We start from the raw sequence: 18,707 nt of genomic DNA, 5'->3' as shown, positions 1-18,707 counted from the left end.
AGAAGGCAGCATTGGAAGCTACCCTGGCGAGGCTCCTGTCCTTGAAAGCAATCATCCCAGTACCTGCCTGGGAAGTGAATTCTGGACACTATTCCATTTATTTCATGGTACCCAAGAAAGGGGGCACCTTTCGGCCAGTACTGGACCTCAAGTCAGTCAATCGATACTTAAGGGTCCCGAGGTTTCGCATGGAGACTCTGCGCTCCGTCAAGGCCGCAGTACAGCCAGGAGAATTCCTCACGGCATTAGACCTGTCAGAGGCATACCTGCATATACCGATCCATCCGGATCATCAGCGCTACCTACGCTTCAAGGTTCTAGGACGCCACTTCCAGTTTCGGGCTCTGCCCTTCGGGTTGGCCACGTCACCACGGACATTCACCAAGGTGATCGTAGTGGTAGCAGCGGCACTCAGGCGGGAAGGAATTTTGGTCCATCCCTATCTAGACGACTGGCTGATCAGGGCGAAATCTCGAGAGGAGAGCCTTCGGACAACCAAAAGAGTGATTGCCCTTCTGGAAAGCTTGGGCTGGGTAATCAACCTCAGCAAGAGCTGCCTACAGCCTTCCCAGTCTCTGGAATACCTGGGAGTACAGTTCGACACCCGGGCAGACACAGTCAGTCTCACTACCAAGAGACAGTTGAAATTTCGGCAGCGTATCCAGTATTTGATGGGAGCCAGTCGGCCCATAGCCTGGGATTATCTGCAGGTTCTTGGTCTCATGGCATCCACCCTGGAAGTGGTGCCTTGGGCGAGGGCCCATATGAGACCTCTACAACACTCCCTGATCTCTCGCTGGAGCCCCCGTCTACGGAACTATTCCACGTGCCTTCATCTGCCAGCCAGAGTGCGGACCCAGTTGCGGTGGTGGTTGCAGTCCAACCACATGAGCAGGGGGTCGAAGATGTCCTCACCCACGTGGATCTTGCTCACCACAGATGCCAGCCTGAGCGGCTGGGGAGCACACTGCGAAGAACTCACCGCACAAGGGCGGTGGAACGGAGAAGAGTCAGCGTCTAGAGGCCCGGGCAGTCCGATTTGCATGCCTTCGGTTTGCGCACAGACTGAAGAACAGAGCAGTCAGAGTGATGTCCGACAACGCCACCACGGTGGCATACATCAACCGACAGGGCGGAACCAGAAGCCGACAAGTATCTCTGGAGATCGCCCCACTGATGGCTTGGGCAGAGGCGAATCTGCAGGACATCTCCGCCGTCCACATTGCCGGGAAGGACAATACCACAGCAGACTTCCTCAGCAGAGAAAGCCTAAATCCAGGAGAGTGGCAGCTGTCACCCACAGCCTTCCAGATGATTGTGGATCACTGGGGATTCCGGACATGGATTTATTGGCGGACAAGTCCAATGCTCAAGTACCCAGATACTTCAGCCGCAAGCGCGACCCGTTCTCGCATGGAGTCGATGCCCTGGTCCAGCCATGGCCTCCAGGGACTCTGCTATACGCCTTTCCTCCGTGGCCTTTGCTGGGCGCCATCATCCACAAGATTCAGAAACACCGGGGCCTAGTTCTTCTAGTGGCACCAGACTGGCCAAGAAGACCCTGGTATGCAGACATGAGAAGACTACTGGCAGGGGAGCCTCTTCCCCTGCCTCCTCTCCGGGACCTTCTACGTCAAGGTCCCATCCTCCACGAGGATCCAGCTCAATTCTCTCTTACGGTCTGGCCATTGAGAGGGCTAGACTGAAGAAAAGAGGTTACTTGGAGCCCGTGATACACTCCTCCGAGCTTGTAAGTTTTCCACGTCCCTCACCTACGTAAGGATCTGGAGAGTATTTGAAGCATGGTGCGACACTCACGGCACCAATCCACATGCGACCACAATCCCTATTGTGTTGGAATTCCTGCAGGATGGACTTCAGAAGGGTCTCTCCCTCAGCTCCATTGAAGCTCAGGTGGCTGCGCTGTCTTGCTATGGTCCCAGGGGGGATGGCAAGACCATCGCCAAGCACCCAGATGTTTCTCGCTTCCTGAAAGGAGTCAAGCATATTCGTCCGCCACTAAAGTGGCCTGTGCCCTTATGGAACCTCAATCTTGTTTTGGATTTCCTCGCGGGATCCACCTTCAGACCCCTTCGGGGACTATCTCTCCGTTCTCTAACCATGAAGATGGTGTTCCTACTGGCGGTATGTTCGGCACGCCGCATCTCGGAGCTACAGGCACTGTCCTGCCGTGATCCCTTTCTCAGAATCACTCCTGAGGCTATCCATCTTCGTACGGTTCCCTCCTTTCTACCTAAAGTGGTTTCACAGTTTCATCTTAACCAAACCATATCCTTGCCTACCACGGCGGGTTTGAAGAAATCTGAAGAAGGGCGTTTATTACGCCATCTCGACATTGGCAGATTGCTGCCCAGATATCTGGAAGTGACACAAGAACTGCGAAAGACGGACCATCTGTTCGTCCTGCACAGCGGGAGGAAGCAAGGTGAAGCGGCCTCGCGGCCCACCATCCCCCGCTGGATTAAGGAAGTTATCAGAGCAGCTTACATGGAGGCTGGGAAGTCTCCGCCTCTACAAGTCAAGGCTCATTCTACCAGAGCACAAGCGGCATCTTGGGCAGAATCCCGGATGCTGTCGCCTGCAGAAATCTGTAAAGCGGCGACGTGGTCCTCCCTCCATACCTTCTCCAGGTTCTACCATCTGGATGTCCAGGCCAGGGAGGACTCAGCATTTGCAAGGGCGGTCCTACATGGGCCTCAGGCAGCCTCCCGCCCAGGCTGGGAGTAAAGCTTTTGTACATCCCATTCGTTCTGAGTCCATCTGGCTACACGCCAGGAAATGTTGAGATTACTTACCTGATAATCTCCTTTTCCTTAGTGTAGACAGATGGACTCAGCATCCCGCCCAGCTGCCTGTGTACATGGGTTTCACCGATTCAAGGTAAGCCATGGCATTTGTTTACATAAGAGCGTACACTCTACCAGGTGTCAACGCCTTCCGGTTGTGAATGCTGGCGGTCTCCAGCCACTGTCAATCGGTCAGGGGAATCCTGTTTCACTTTTCACTGAGCGTCAGAACACACATCCATAACAGCTTTTGCAAGGAAGATTACTAAGTTGCTACGCTTCCTGTGGGGATATATATACCCCGTACTGACGTCAGATCCGTCTTCAACTGCTAGCACGCGGATACTATCCCATTCGTTCTGAGTCCATCTGTCTACACTAAGGAAAAGGAGATTATCAGGTAAGTAATCTCAACATTCCTGATGGTGATTACTTCGGCTCATAGGGTGAGTGAGCTTCAGGCTCTGGTTATGTACGCACCATACACTAAGTTCTTTCACGATCATGTGGTTTTGCGTACGCATCCGAAGTTTCTACCCAAGGTAGTAATGATATTCATATTAATCAGTCCATTGTTTTGCCCACCTTCTTTCTGAGGCCCCATTCTCACCCAGGGGAGCGGGTTCTTAACACCTTGGACTGTAAAAGGGCCTTGGCTTTCTACCTCTATCGCACTGCTGGCCACAGATAGTCCACCCAGCACTTCATGTCTTTTGATTCCAACAAGCTGGGGTTGGCAGTGGGTAAACATACCTTGTTGAACTGGCTGGCGATTTGCATCGCCTTCTGTTACGCGCAGGCAGGCCGTCCGCTCGCCGGCAGAGTAAAGGGGCTATGGCGACATTGGTGGCACATTTGCGTGCAGTCCCCGTCATTGAGATCTGCCAGGCCGCAACCTAGAGTTCTCTTCACATGTTTGCGGCTCATTACAGCTTGGACAAAGACTGACATCAAGACAGGTCCTTTGGTCAATCCGTCCTCCGCAACCTGTTCCAGACCTGAACCCAACTCTTCGTGCTTCTGTGAGAACCAGACAGTCCCCTGTTGCCTACAGCGCTGCAGTTTTGTTGTGCCCGTTAGCACCTTGTTCGGTCGCTGTTGGCCTCTCTTATTCACAGGGACAATCTGGAGCTTGATACTCACCCACATGTGAGGACTACCATCCTGCTTGTCCTAGGAGAAAGCACAGTTGCTTACCTGTAACAGGTGTTCTCCTGGGACAGCAGGATGTTAGTCCTCAGGAACCCCACCCTCCTCCCTATGAAATTAGGTTCTCCTCCAGTTTGTGTTATTTTTTCGCTCGTATTTTTCTCTGAGACTGAAGGAGGACTTTGCGTTGACGTGCGGATAACTGTAGGCTGGGCGTGCTCAGTCTGTTGGTCAAAGCTTCTAGAAACTTTGACAAAAGGTTTTCCGTGCCGGGCTTCATTGATGATGTCACTCATCTGTGAGGGCTAACATCCTGCTGTCCTAGGAGAACTCCTGTTACGGGTAAGCAACTGCACTTTTTTCCCCAATTTGATGCAATAGACAACCTGGCAGCTAGAGCAAACTGAGTAAAAAGAGTCTGCGTTGATTTAGAAACATCTGGCAAATAGTACATTTAACAGAAAATACCTAGGATACTTGTGAATGTTACAGTTAACAAGCTAGTGAAACACCCTTGTATATCCTATGCAATTTTCCAGAGTAAGATACCAACAATAGATAAGCTTGTAACCATGTTCTACCAAAAGAGATGAGATGGAGCTCTTCCCTACAGATAAGACTCATAAATCCCAGATGGAGTCTTACAGAGGCACCCCAGTCTCTCTCCCATGCCTCTAAGTGCATTGGTTTGTAAGATAACTTTTCTAGTAATTACAAATACAACTTAGAAAGCACTTTCTTACCCCGTTTAGGGCTATCGCAGAGACCTTCAAATAAGTCTTACCACAAAATAAATCCTTCATTACCTATGGAGACTAGAGGTATTGAGATTAATGCAATTAGGAAAACGGTCTTTCAAGGAAAGTGTATATCTTTAATTCAGCTCTGAAAGCACGGTTTATTTTTTTTTGGGCTTGACATTCTGGTCAAACTCAAAAGTACCCATCTCCAAAAATCTATAGAATAAGATGAGAAGGGAGGAACATGAGGTCATAATAAATATTAATTTTGCATAGTTAATAAACCTTTATCCTTTTTCCTTGATGTGGACTTGAAAGGAGTTACAGATAATGTACCTTTCAATAAAGATATATTTGAAAAAAAAATCAAAGCAAAAAAGCCAGCAGTCAAATTTAAGACTGTGGGTGTGAGCTTGACATATCTGTCACAGACACTCCCTCTGTCTGATGTCTGGTTACTTTGCCTGGGCAGAGATCATGATGCTCCCAACTGTTATAGTTGTGGTTGAATGTCTCTGCTAGCACAGCAGTATCAAGTCTGGAAGATGGAGGCTTTTTGAAAGATGCTGTCCGATAAGATCTTGAAGCCTTGCATAGCTGCTTCGCTTTCTAGAGTGAGGTATTTCTGGCTCCATAAGAAACAGCAGTCATGTTGGGACTCTGCCTCCTCTTTTTCCCACAGATCAGAGAAGGATTCCCCAACCATGCCGCTGGCTTCTGAATCCTTTACTGGTCTGGGTTTGAGAAGGTGTGCAGAAGTAGATAGTGCTGAATGAGGTACTAAGAAGAGTATCCAAGTGAAGTGAGGGTTCCCTTTTAATGCAGTTTCCCTCAATGCCAAAGAAATCAGCACTGTTTGCACAGGGTTCCGCCAAGGCAGATTTTTTTTCTTTGTGCACAGATGAGGTAGTTCTCTTAGCGCAGTTATCCTCGTCCTTCCTGGCCCGGATGATCCCCCATGGCACCAAGCAACCTTTTCTTTTTGGATGTTTATCTTTGTGTTGTCTTGTCTCATTGGCACAGAGCATTCCAGGACACAGTAAGCACCCTTGATGTTGAGTTCCACAGTGCCTTTGGTAATATCAGAGTGGAGTGCTGCAACGCAGTGGAACAAGCATCTATCTAATTTGGCGTATAGAATGTTGGCACAGAAAGTATTCCTTCTGGTACCTATGATTAGACCTAGTACTGATCAGCTGGACACATTGGTGTAGCTGGTGCTAAATGCATCAGAGCCTAGTGCTTCTGCAGTTGCAGCCTTGGTGCTACCTGCTACTGTGGCACTGAGAGAGGATGAGCATATATGTGTGAAAGAGGATCTCTCTTCTACTCCAGTGCAGAGGGTTTTCAATCAGTTGGAGCCCACCTTTGGGAGCTGGTGAAGAATTTTGTTACATTTTGAAGACTAGGAGACCAGAGAGGGAAGTTGGTGCTTCACTTGTCCAGTATGGAAGACCTTTTCCCATATAGTGGAGCCCTTGGGAGGCTTCAGACTTCGCCTCATGGACTTCCAGCAGTGGGAATGAGTTTATAAAATTGTTCAGAGTAGTTAAATCACAAGCTGATTGTTGTAAATTACAGGAGGACCTTGCGAGACTGGAAGATTGGGCATTCATATGGCAGATGAAATTTAATGTGGACAAGTGCAAGGTGATGCATATAGGGAAAAATAATCCATGCTGTAGTTACACGATGTTAGGTTCCATATTAGGAGTTGCCACCCAGGAAAGATCTAGGCGTCATTATGGATAATACATTGAAATCATTGGCTCAGTGTGCTGCAGCAGTCAAAAAAGCAAACAATATTAGGAATTATTAGAAAGGGAATGGTGAAAAAAAAACAGAAAATGTCATCATGCCTCTGTGTCACTCCATGGTGAGACGGCACCTTGAGTACTGTGTACAGTTTTGGTCATCGCATCTCAAAAAAGATATAGTTGCAATGGAGAAGGTACAGAGAAGTGTGACCAAAATGATAAAGGGGATGAAACAGCTCCCCTATGAGGAAAGGCTTAAAGAGGTTAGGGCTGTTCAGCTTGGAGAAGAGATGGCTGAGGGGGGATATGATAGAGGTCTTTAAAATCATGAGCGGTGTAGCACGGGTAAATGTGAATCAATTATTTACTCTTTCAGATAATAGAAGGACTAGGGGGCACTCCATGAAATTAGCGAGTAGCACATTTAAAGCTAATCGGAGACAATTCTTTTTTACTCAATTCACAATTAAGTTCTGGAATTTGTTGCCAGAGGACGTGGTTAGTGCAGTTAGTGTAGCTGGGTTTAAAAAAGGTTTGGATAAATTCTTGGAGGAGAAGTCCATTGCCTACTATTAATCAAGTTGACTTAGAAAATAGCCACTGCTATTACTAGCATCAGTAGCATGGGATATACTTAGTTTTTGGGTACTTGCCAGGTACTTGTAGCCTGGATTGGCCACTGTTGGAAACAGGATGGACCCTTGGTCTAACCCAGTATGGCAATTTCTTATGTTCTTAGGACACAATGGACTTAAGGAGCATCACTCCACTCTGCAGTCTTCTCCAGGAGCGGGAGATCATCCTGCTGCTGCCAGAGGTCAGTACTTCTACAAATGTCCATTTCTCCAGAGGTGGCCCTTCAGTCCTTTTCCATGACAGTGAGTTGCTCCGACTCTGCTGCAGCAATTACCTGCTAGGGTACAATAAAGGGAGAACTGACTGCCAAAAGCTCAGCAGCAATTGCAACCTAAGCCTGGGGCCAGTTTTTGATGACCTTGAGGCCTGTCCTTTCTGTTGGATGGAGGAGTCCAGATTATTCTTCTGGTGTGGATCTATATCACCAAGGACAAGTATGTTCTGAAAATTGTGGCATATGGCTATCACTTGTGCTTCTGTCACCCACCTCTGGCACAACAGAGATCAGTTTTCAGTTCTGACCCTCTCAATCAACTCAACTACAGCTGGAAGAAACCTCTCTTTAGCAGAAGCCGATGGAGCTTATTCCTTTTTGGGAATGAGGCCAGGGGTTCTGTTTCTACTATTTATTTTATTTATTTATTTATTTAACATTTTTTTTTATAGATAGACATTCGTTGGGAACATCACATCGGTTTACACAGAACAAAAAGGAGCAAAAGGCTTTACAGGGAACTGGAATTTAAACAGCTAAGAACTAAAATTTAGAACAGGAACTGAGTGAGAAGCTTGTCAAACAATTCAGGGTGTGTATATATAGTATCAAAACATTTACAGTAAAAGGACATAGCATAAGCATTTCTAAGGATGGGTTGGGTTTAAGGGAAGGGTGTGTTGAGGGTAAGGCACTGTCAAAGAGATAAAATGAAGAGGGCATTTATATAGAACTATGCAGCGAATGGCTTTACAGGGAAATGGTAATTAACCAGTTGAGAACTAAAATTAGGAGCATTAGCTATGTAAAAGTTTGTCCTACAATTCAAGTTATATACAGTATGCAAATATTTACAGTAAGAAGGGAAATAGCATAAGCAGCATGCAGTTCCGAGAATAGGTAGGGGTTAAGGGAACTGTGTGTTGCAGGGTCGGAGCTGTCAGAGGGATATGAGGAAGAGTACTTCTTAATCCTCCAGAAGTCAGGGCGATTGAAGTCCATTCTGGATTTGTGAAAAATAAACAGATTGTTGGTTCGAGAGAGGTTTAAGATGAATTCTGTCCATCTGAGGGGATTTGATGTGTACTGGATCTGAAAAACACTTATGCACACTTTTCCATTCATCCTGCCTATTGAAAGTTCCTCAGGTTCATGACGAAGGGTATACACTATCAGTACAAGATTTTTGGATTCAGCTTCTTGGTGGATCTGACAGTGTTCACAAAGTATCTTGCAGTTGTAGCTGCACAGATTCGTTGGCAGGATGTCTGCATGTTCCCATATCTGGATGATTGGTTGATGATGGCTGTGTCTCTGGCGGGCATCCTCAGCAGAACATTCAGCTTCTCTGGTCCCTGGGTTTCCTGGTCAATTTTTCAAAGTCCAATTTGGTTCCGTGCCAAATGACACAGTTCATAGAAGCCTGGATAAACTCACTTCAGGAGGAAGGGGTTTCTTCTGTCGAAACAGCTGGAGTTGCCTGGTGAGGTCCCTTCTACCTCAAGACTGTACATCAGGAAAGTGTATCCTTGTTCTTGTAGGCACATGCATGTGGTTCCTCTGACTTATCTGCACATGCAAGGTCTTGGACCCTCCAAGACCAGTTGGATCAATTGGTCCAACCATTATCCCACCAAATCTCAGTAACTGGGATGCGAATATCCCTCATGTGGTGAATCAATCCAGAAGTTCTGATGGTGAGTCTTTAACTGTGCTCCCAGCACATCAAGTGACCCTGTCTATTGATGCCTCTGTCAAAGGGTGGGGAGCACACACTGGTGCAGCAGGGACCCAAGAGATATGGTCCCTAGTGGAGAGTTAACTATAAACCACCCATTATACTCCAAGAACTTTCTCCCACCTGCTCTCAGGCAAGAGAATCTTGATCCAGACAGGCAACCAGATGGCCATATTCTGTGTAAACAATCGAGGCATGGGCTCATATGCTCTCCACAATGAAGCTCTTTGATTCTGGTCGTGGGCCTATTGTCACAGTACTTATCTACAGATGACCTACCTACTGGGAATCCAGAATACACTGACCATCTCATCAGAGTTCTACAACTGAACAAGTGTTCATTGGACCAGGAGGTTTTAAACAACTCTTTCCATCATTGGGGAGCACCAGTTTGACCTGTTCAACTTGGAGGGCAATTGCAAGCTCGAAGTTCTGCTCCATACATCCAGGTAACTACCAATTAGTTCCCAAGGCTTTTATGCTAAACTGGAGTGTTGGTCTATTCTATGCCAACCCACCAATTCCTTTTGTTGCCAGAACAGTCCAGAAGATCCTTCAGGTTAAGGCAAGGGTAATCCCTCATAGCCTGGCTTGGCCAGTACAAATGTGGCATCCGTCCATCCTCCATCAGTCAGCTCAGCCTCTTATTCCCTTGGCAGGTACTCATCATCCAGGAGACTGGGAGACTGCTATCTGAACCTGCTATTGTTAACCCTTACAGAATAGATGTATAGTAATTGTCCCATCTTACGCCTTCCTATTGAGGTGAAGCATACTTATTTCAGTCAGGAAACCTTCAATCAGAAAATCCTACAGTTTCAAGTAGAAGAAATTTACTATGTGTTGCGGGACCAGTAGTTGGATCCCTTCTTCTCTTGTGATCTGAGGTACTTGCTTCAGTATCTGTTGTCCCCATTGTCCTCAGGCCTCAGCACCTCTTCAGTTAAAGTACACCTTAGTGCTATTGTAGTGTTACATCAGTAGGTGGCTGGGACTCCAATTTCTCTCCACCCTTTAGAATCAAGTTAATGAAAAGATTGTGGAACTTCAGGCCTCCGATTAATAAACTTCTAGTGACTTGGGACTTCAGTGTGGTCTTGATTCAACTCATGAAACGACCATTTAAATCTTTTCAATCAGTGAAATTCAAGTTTTTCACCTGGAAGGTGGTGTTTCTTGTAGCTGTCACCTCGGCACAAAGAGTAAAGCAAATTACAATCTGTAGTTTCCTATTTGCCATACCTATAGTTCTTTCATAACAGAATCTTTCTATGAACTCAACCTAAGTTCCTTCTGAATGTGGTATCTGCATTCCATATTAATTAAGCTGTTGTGCTGCTAACTTTCTTTCTGAGATTACATGCACACAAAGGAGAATGGGCTGTTCATTCCTTATTTTTTATTTATTTTAAATGTTACCCGCCACTCCATAGTTCAGGGCAGGATACAAAATCCATAAAATATACAGCAAGCAACATGATGACATTAATAAAATAAAAACATAAAAATAAAATTACATCACAATTAAAAAAAAAAAAAAAAAAGGCAAGCGGTTTTGGATTACATTGCGTTACTGTACACCTGCTTAAAACAAATGCGTCTTAAGAGTTCTTAAAGGCTTTACAGTTCTTTTATACTCTGGATAACAGCTGGGAGAGAATTCCACACAATAGGGCCTGCAGTTGAAAATGCCCACTCTGTAGTTTTAAGAAAGGCAGCCTTTGAGGGGATATTTAGAAGGCCTTGATTGGAGGATCTAAGTGTAGAGGAGATCCAAGGTAAAGATAAATTGTTTCAGATTATGCATAACCGCCACTTTATACTGTATGTGCTGCGAAAAGGGGAGCCTGTAGAGGGAACATATATTCCTGCACAAGAGCCCTGGTCTGTTTTTTGAGGAAAACTTGATTTTACCATCAAATTTCTTAACCGTTCATGTCCTTTGATCCCAATAAATTGGAGGCAATTGCCAAAAGAACTCTAATAGGCTAGCAGACTGTATAGTGTACTTTTATGCTCTGTCAAAACTCAAGTGAGAGCCACGGTAGCTTCAGTGGCTCATTTCACAAGCACTTCTGTTGAAGACATATGCAAAGCTTATGCTTGGTTGTCTGTTCACACTTTTATATCACTCTACTCTTTGGTCAGCATGTCAGAGACAGTAATTTTGGACAAGCAGTTCTGCGCAGCCTGTTCACCCAGTACCAGTCCACTCCACTGAATTGACTGACTAGTTGCTCTGCTATGCATCTCTCATCTTGGGACTCCATGCATTATGGCTGCTTGTTGACAGAATAGGATTCTCCATCGACAACTTGATGTTTCAGCCATGCTTAATACCCATATGCCTCCCTGGAGAATAGACTAGATCACTAAAGCTTTATATCTGAAAAGATTAAGGGACTTATGAGGTAGTGACTGAGCATGGGAGCTCCCACACATGCACAGAAACATTTTATCTGAGCTCTGAGAGCTGGGACTGTTTTAGTGTCATTAGATAATATCACTCGTGATATGGCTGATTTATCTTGCTCTCTACGGAGAGCCTTGTTTAAAGTGAGCAAACTTGCTATACTTGCTCTTCCTTCAATTCTTCTGTCTACTTTTGGTTTTGACCTTCTCATTTTCCTGCCTGCTTTCCTTTTCCCTGTTCTTCTTCCTCCTTTCCCCTCTATTCCCTCAACCCCCTTCCTCCTCCATTATCTTCCAGGATTCCTTTCTCCCAAATCCAGGTACCCCTCTATTTTTTCTCAAACCCCTATCCCAATCACAGGTCCTTTTTCAGTCTACTCCAATGCCCAATCTGCCTGTACCTTCTCCCATCTACTGTTCTCTTTCTACTGTCCATGGTGTTACCTCTCTCTCCTTCTTGCTGCCTCCCCCCCCCCCCAAAAAAAAATTATGATCACACCCAAGAACATTCCTGTAAAAATGCAGGACATGAGTGTAACTGAGATCCTGCTGTCTTTATAATGTTTACCATTCACACAGGCAAACATACTGAAGAGTGAAGCAGGATATGCCATACTAGTTGATTCTTATACAATCAGTGATGGCCTACTAGCTCATTATCAGGTGACTCTCACTAGCTCTGTTCTACTTGTTTTAACAAAGTTATTGAACTTACCATTGCATATCTCCATAGAACAAAAATGCAATTGTACTTAGATCATAAAGAAACTCTGTGTTTCCCAAACTTTTAAAGCCTAGGGCACGCATACATTAATAAAAATGTGTGGCACACCAACCTTCATGAGTCAGGCAGGACGGACATAGAGAGGACTCGTATAGTCAAAAGTAAAGTTAGGAAAGCACAAAGACCCACTAGTGCCTTTTCCGAATTCCAAAACAGAGTGGAGACACATTTGAACTCATCCTAATGGGCCAGTTCCCTCTATACACAAATGCAGGACAAGTGAAAAGTTGGTGTGATACAGGCAGCTGGCTCAGTTACCTTGGCTTGCCAGATGTGATTGTCAGAACTTTTCTATTGCTAATGTTCCTCTCAACACTCTGAGTCAGATCCAGCCCTTCATGGATGCTGTCTCTCACACTCTGCTGGAGGATAAAATAGTGGGTGGGAGGACTCAAAGAGGGAGACTTAGGAGGGGAAAGATGCTATGTGCATTCTGTGTGCTTCACAAAGTGGAATTCTGCTATCCATGTTTTGCATGCTGCATATAAATGACCACACTCCAGGGCTTGCTTATTTATTTATTTGTTGTTTTATATACCGTCACTCGGTTTTGCCATCACAATGGTTTACAAGTTTCAATCTAGTTGACAATCTTAAAAATGTGGTACAAACATTGTGATAAAAGTGAGATAGTACAGTTAAGAACATAAAATTCACATAACATATAATAAGCATAAAGATAATAGAGGAATGCACAGGTGATCACGGCTGAGATAACCAAGAATGGTATGGCTCTGTAAAAAAGGAGTGATGGGGGTGATACAGGAGTGTCATTGTGTGTCTTGAAAGACTTTGGTAAACAACCAGGCTTATGCTGTAGCTAGGAAGAAGAAACATGCATGATTTGATTTAATTTATCAACTGCTTTCCAGATAAAATCATCAAAAGCGATGTACAAAATATTAAAAAAATCATATATAAAATACATAAAGCAAAATATAAAATAGTTAAAACAAAACACACATACTTAAATCCCCAAACTATAACAACTTTGCATAATTAAACTGCTTTAAAATTCATCTGCACCCATCACTTTATACTAGATATCAACCAAGTCTTCATGCCCTTTCGGAATCGCAATAAATTATCTTTCTCTCTAAGTGCCAGAGGGGGGAGGATTCCAAAGACTAGGCGGAGCAGTAGAAATAGCCCTGTTTTGCAACCTTGCATGCTGAAATGCCTTTACTGATGACAGTTTTAATAAAGACTTTGATTAGTTTGAATAACACACTTTTATACCACTGTAATCGCCCCTTCAAATGCAGTGGACAATTAACCTCTCAGAATCTTAAAAACCTAGCACAAAGCGTTTAAATTGGTAGCACAAAGAAATAGGTAGCCAATATAATTGGAATAACAATGGTATTGCTGGAGTTTGCCAAGAATTACCAGTTAGTATCCATGCTGCCACAGTCTGAATACTCTGCAATCTGCTATAGAGTCCCCTGATAAAGTGCGTTACAGTAATCGAGTTCTGACAACAGTAAAGCATAATAAACTTTTTCAGTGCATCCAATTGCAAAAAAAGGTTTCAGTTGTTTAACTAGTCTTAAGCTCAAAGAAGCTTTCTTTGTCATCAAGGCAATCTATTTATCAGTTGCCAACTGTGAATCCAGTATAACCCCCAGCAATCTCCCTTCTTTGCAGTCTGCAACCCCCAACTCAAGTTGCAGCAACTTTTACTTGCATTTATTTGTCTTTAGCCAATCATTCATCCACTTTAGACACCTGTTAACCCGAATATTAGCACAATTGCTTCGCTATAGGCAGGATATAAGAAGTATTAAATAAATAAATAAATAGTGCCAGACAGGTCTCAACCCAAAGGGACTACAAACAGAATATCATCCGCATAGATATATGTAGCATAAACCAAATATAATGAAAATAAGCATCTAACGGGGACAAATAGATGTTAAAAAGTAAAGGGGATAAAGAAGAACCCTGTGGAACTTCCTGTGAAAATTTTTTAGTTTCAGATTTATCTCCTTGAATCACAATTATATACTATCTGTCCTGTTTATATATATAAAAAAAAAAAAAGAAATCCATCACAATACCTTTCCTCCCATTCCCAGCTCACGACATCTTAGTCAACATAGCATGATCAACTAAATCAAAAGCACTTGATAAATCTGGTAACAGAATACATACAGGCCTATAATACCAAAGCTGCAGGCTCCAACTTAGAATTCTTTACAGTTGGAGAGATTACTCCTTTCTTCCAAACAGCAGGTACAGTTCCTGCCTTCAGAGATGAATTCACCAAATTCAAGAGCCCCACCAGAGCCTTATCAGGCAAGCTTAGAATAAGATAAGGACATTGGTCAAGCATAAAATATGAAGCCTTAATAGATCTTAAATAACTGTTTAAGTACTAATAAAGAAAGAGGCTCAAATTCTTCCAAAAAAAACCAATAGCTAGATCACCCCATCAATTTACCTATCACCCATTTATCCATAAGTCTCCGCGCCCGTTGATTACATTTGTTCTCAGAAAGTAGCTCTTGCATGTTTGAGCCACCATTGATGATCTTGTTGCTGTGAGGTGCTGAGAGCAGAGTCCAGATGCTGGTCTAGATCTGAACATTAAATAGCAGTGTAATTTTTTTTCCTGTGGAACATCTCATCATGTCTGAAGGCACACTGCTTGAAAAATATGTAGATGAACAGATGTTGAATTCATGCATCAACCTGCTTCTGTTTTCTCCTTTCTCCAGATGATTAATTATGTCCAATTTCTGTGTAATCAATATAACATGCTTTTACTTCTGTCTTCCGCTTACTGATGGAGTACTGGTAGCTGTACAGTGCCTTGTAAAATTCTTCATACCCTTCACATTCTGGTATCTAAAAATTACAAATCAAAATGCATTAAAGTAGGAGTTTTTCACTGATCTGCACAACATACTCTACACTTTCATTCAGAATGAATAATTATACAAATATTCTAAAAGTAAAGAATAAAAAGAAATGTCTTTTTTGTATAAAAGACATTTTTACACTCTGTCATATCAAATCCAAATTAGCTCTAGTTCAAAAGAATTGCTTTATCAAAGCTCATAATTTAAATAGAGCCTATCTGTGCGGCCATTTTCATTACTGGCAGACAGGCAGGTTATGAAAACCAACGCCGAGTTTACCGGCGTCGGTCTTCATAACCAGCAGCCGTGGCGGGTCGTGTTAGCAAGGAAGAGCTACGGTTGCGCAAGTGACCCTAGCGCCTCCTTCCTAGCGTGACCCCCTAATTTACATATTGCATGAAGCGAAGATTATTGCATCGGCCCCTGTGTCCACTCACAGTAGTTGAGCAGATTCACATACTCCTTAATGAAGTTCCTGGAGGAAAGGTTCATAATACATTTAGCCAGGTAAACTAAAAGCTGTTATCCCTAGGAGTGAATAATAGAAATTAGATCTACTTTATGGAATCTTCCAAGTACTTGTGACCTGGATTGGCCACTGTCAGAGACAGGTTGCTGGGCTCAGTGGACCTTGGTCTGACCAAGCGTGACAAGTCTTATGTTCTTAAGAATCAAGCTGTTCCTGTTGTATGACTTGAATTTGAAGCAAATGTCAAAACATGTTGAACAAGATGCTTCTGAAAGAACTCCAGAATGTTATTCAAAGGGGAAAGCGGTAAGAAAAATTTCTGTCTATTAGAATATCCCTTGGAACACTGTCAGGGCCATCATTGTAAAGTGGAAAAAGTTTGGTACCACCAAAATACTGCCATTATGAAGTTGTTTTTCCAAAGTCATTAGCTGTGGATTAAAGAAACTGCTGGAGATTGTCACTGAGAGACTTATTTCAGAGGTCTCTAGCAGAGACGGGGGAAAATGTTAACTGTTCAGCATTTCAAAATTATTCCACAATTACATACAAGTATGTAATTTCTTGATGAACAAGACTATTTGATTAGAGGTGTCACATGGTTTGTCCACATTTGAAGCTCTCTGCTCTAAACACTCCACAGATTAAAAAAAACCTCAGAATTAACCACTTAACCTATGCATATTACAGAAGGAAATCTGAGGGGTGAGATAGTGGGATTGGGATAAATGTTTTACTTGGACTGCCAAAAGTTCTTTATCTACCCTTATAGTGGAAAATGGATATAAAATACTTTAACAGTGGGACTTGACTCCAGAGAAGCTCCACAAAATTTATTCTACAATTGATAGCTCATGTTGGTGTCTATTTGGCCATACTGGTACCTTTTTCCATAATGATGGTCATGTGATACAGTCTAGATATATTGGAAAGAGATAACATGCCTGATTCAACAGATAATGGACATTGAGTTAGTACTGAATCCTAAAATTTATTATCCTTATATCCTTCTAATATCTCTTTGGGCAAGCTAAAATTGTCTCAGATTGTAATTGCTGCCAGATGTGAGATTGTTGTTTCATGGAGGAAAACACCTTTGCCTGCTCTATTATCTTTGAAGAAGTATTTGGTCTGTATTTTATTTCGGGAGGTCATAAGGCAGACAAGTAGCAAATCTGTTCTACCTTCACTGGGGCAAAGTTTTTCTGTATCCATATACCCCTAGTAGCAAAAACCCAAGGTGCACTTTTTCTTCTTCTCTTCCCTGTTTAAAAAAAAAAAAAAAGGTAAAAAAAATAACAAAAATATATCCTGCTTGTTGTCAGTTCTTGTTTCCTCTTTTTGTTGACCACCCTTAGCGAGGGATCCTCACTTGTGCAACTAGGTGAAGCTGCTTGTCATCCAAGAAAGCAGTTATTTAACTTTAACAGGTGTTTTGGGATGATGATGTCACCAGTCAGACAAAACCCATCCACCTCCTGTTCTGAGTTCTTCCTCTAATGAAAGCTAAATAAATGGAACTAGGGGACCAATAATGCTGCCTTGCAGCATGGGATCTCTTTCTCATAGCCAGTACAAGGTTTTTCACTTTTTCGGAAAGCTCTAGATTCCATCCATTACAAAGGACAGTAATTTCTATTCACAAAGAAGATACCAAGCTTACCTCTTTTTTTTAGTAACCTCAAAAAATCTAATTCCAGCTTTTGTCTTCAATATCAAGAAAGCTCTCAAATTAGATTTGAAAAGCCTTCCAGTGGAGGGGAAGGCATCAACATTTCAGTTCGTTATGGTATTTGATACATCAGGAATATTGTTCACATTTCTAAACCTTGCCTCCAAACAGTTCCCCAAAGAATCACTCCATGAATGCAGAGCAGCTCCAGCTCCTTCAACAAGAGCTAATAGCCCTCTTTAAAAGAAATATGGTGGAGCCAGTCCTAATAACACAAAGAAACACAAGATTCTATTTCAAATATGTCCTCATTCTGAAGAAAACATGTGGTCTTCATCCAGTTTTGACCTCAGATCTCAACAAACATCTAAAGAAAATTCAGGGTGAACACTCTAGGAATCATTCTCCCTCATTTAGAAAACAACTGGTTGACCACCCTGGACGAGTTGGCTACACACACATTTCAATCCACAAGCATGACAAGAATTTTCTACTTTTCACCATAGTCAATAAGCATTATCAGTATTGGGTTCTTACTTTCAGGCTCTGTGGCATCCAAGTTTTTGGACGATTGGCTTATATCTAGCAGTACACTTCAGGAAGCACATGCCACCATTCTTTGTACAATAAACATGCTTCAGTCCATAAGACTCATCATCAATTTCCTGAAATACAATATGCAACTCGCACACATAATAGGCTTCTTAGGAGCTTGCCTGCATACCGCACAGTGAGCAGCATTTCTCCCTCAACAGAATACATGTCTTCACCAAAATAATCCAAAGGAAAGTTTCATATAAGTGCTAGGTCATATGGCAGCAATAGTTACATCATTTGCACATCTCCACGTGAGACAAACTCAATGACATTTAACGTTCCAGTGAACACAGCATCTACAGCCGTTATTGTGCAAAGTACATATTTCCAATACCTTCAATTTCTAATTTGGTGGATGAATCCTATAACTCAGATAGGAAAGTTTTTTTTCACCAACCTCAGTTTCAGCTCACAATAATCGATAACTTCAATTCAGGATGGTAATCCCATCTAAACAACCTTGGTTCTCAGGGAACTTTGTCTCCATAGGAAAAATTATTCTCAATGCTAATTGATTTATGTGGAGCAATTTTCAATGATTTAAACACGTTCAGTCCCTGGTTAAAAGGGAGAGTGACATTAATTCATAGAAGATAGCCAAATAGCAATGTAGTACGTTAATGTGCACTAAGGAATAGGCTCTTTCATCCTTCTGAACACTTGCAAGATTTTTAAAATGGGTATCTTCTTAAAGAATGTATTTGATAGCTGTCTATCTTACTGGAACCCAAAACCAGATAGCAGACATGTAAAGTCACCAGCTACAACCATATGAACGAATAGTTGTTGGACCAATGTATAGCCAAATAATTGTTTCAAATTTAGGAACACTGCAAATAGATCTCTTTACAGCCCCATTGAACATTAT

General features: G+C 43.0%; 1 protein-coding gene across 3 annotated transcripts in view; it reads left to right on the top strand.

Moving 5' to 3' along the window:
- LOC115082041 (F-box/LRR-repeat protein 5-like) overlaps positions 1 to 18,707 on the top strand; it is a 194,891-nt gene that overhangs the window by 164,311 nt on the left and 11,873 nt on the right. The window contains exon 10 of one of the 3 annotated variants that reach the window (XR_003854059.1): positions 7,193 to 7,270. The exons of the other annotated variants lie outside the window; for them this stretch is intronic. The gene's annotated coding sequence lies outside the window, so the exon portion shown is untranslated. The remainder of the gene's footprint in view (positions 1 to 7,192; positions 7,271 to 18,707) is intronic. 3 annotated transcript variants of the gene reach the window in all.

This window comes from Rhinatrema bivittatum, unplaced genomic scaffold (assembly GCF_901001135.1).
Source record: "Rhinatrema bivittatum unplaced genomic scaffold, aRhiBiv1.1, whole genome shotgun sequence".
Taxonomy (NCBI): domain Eukaryota; kingdom Metazoa; phylum Chordata; class Amphibia; order Gymnophiona; family Rhinatrematidae; genus Rhinatrema; species Rhinatrema bivittatum.
This window is presented reverse-complemented; position numbering and strand designations above follow the sequence as displayed.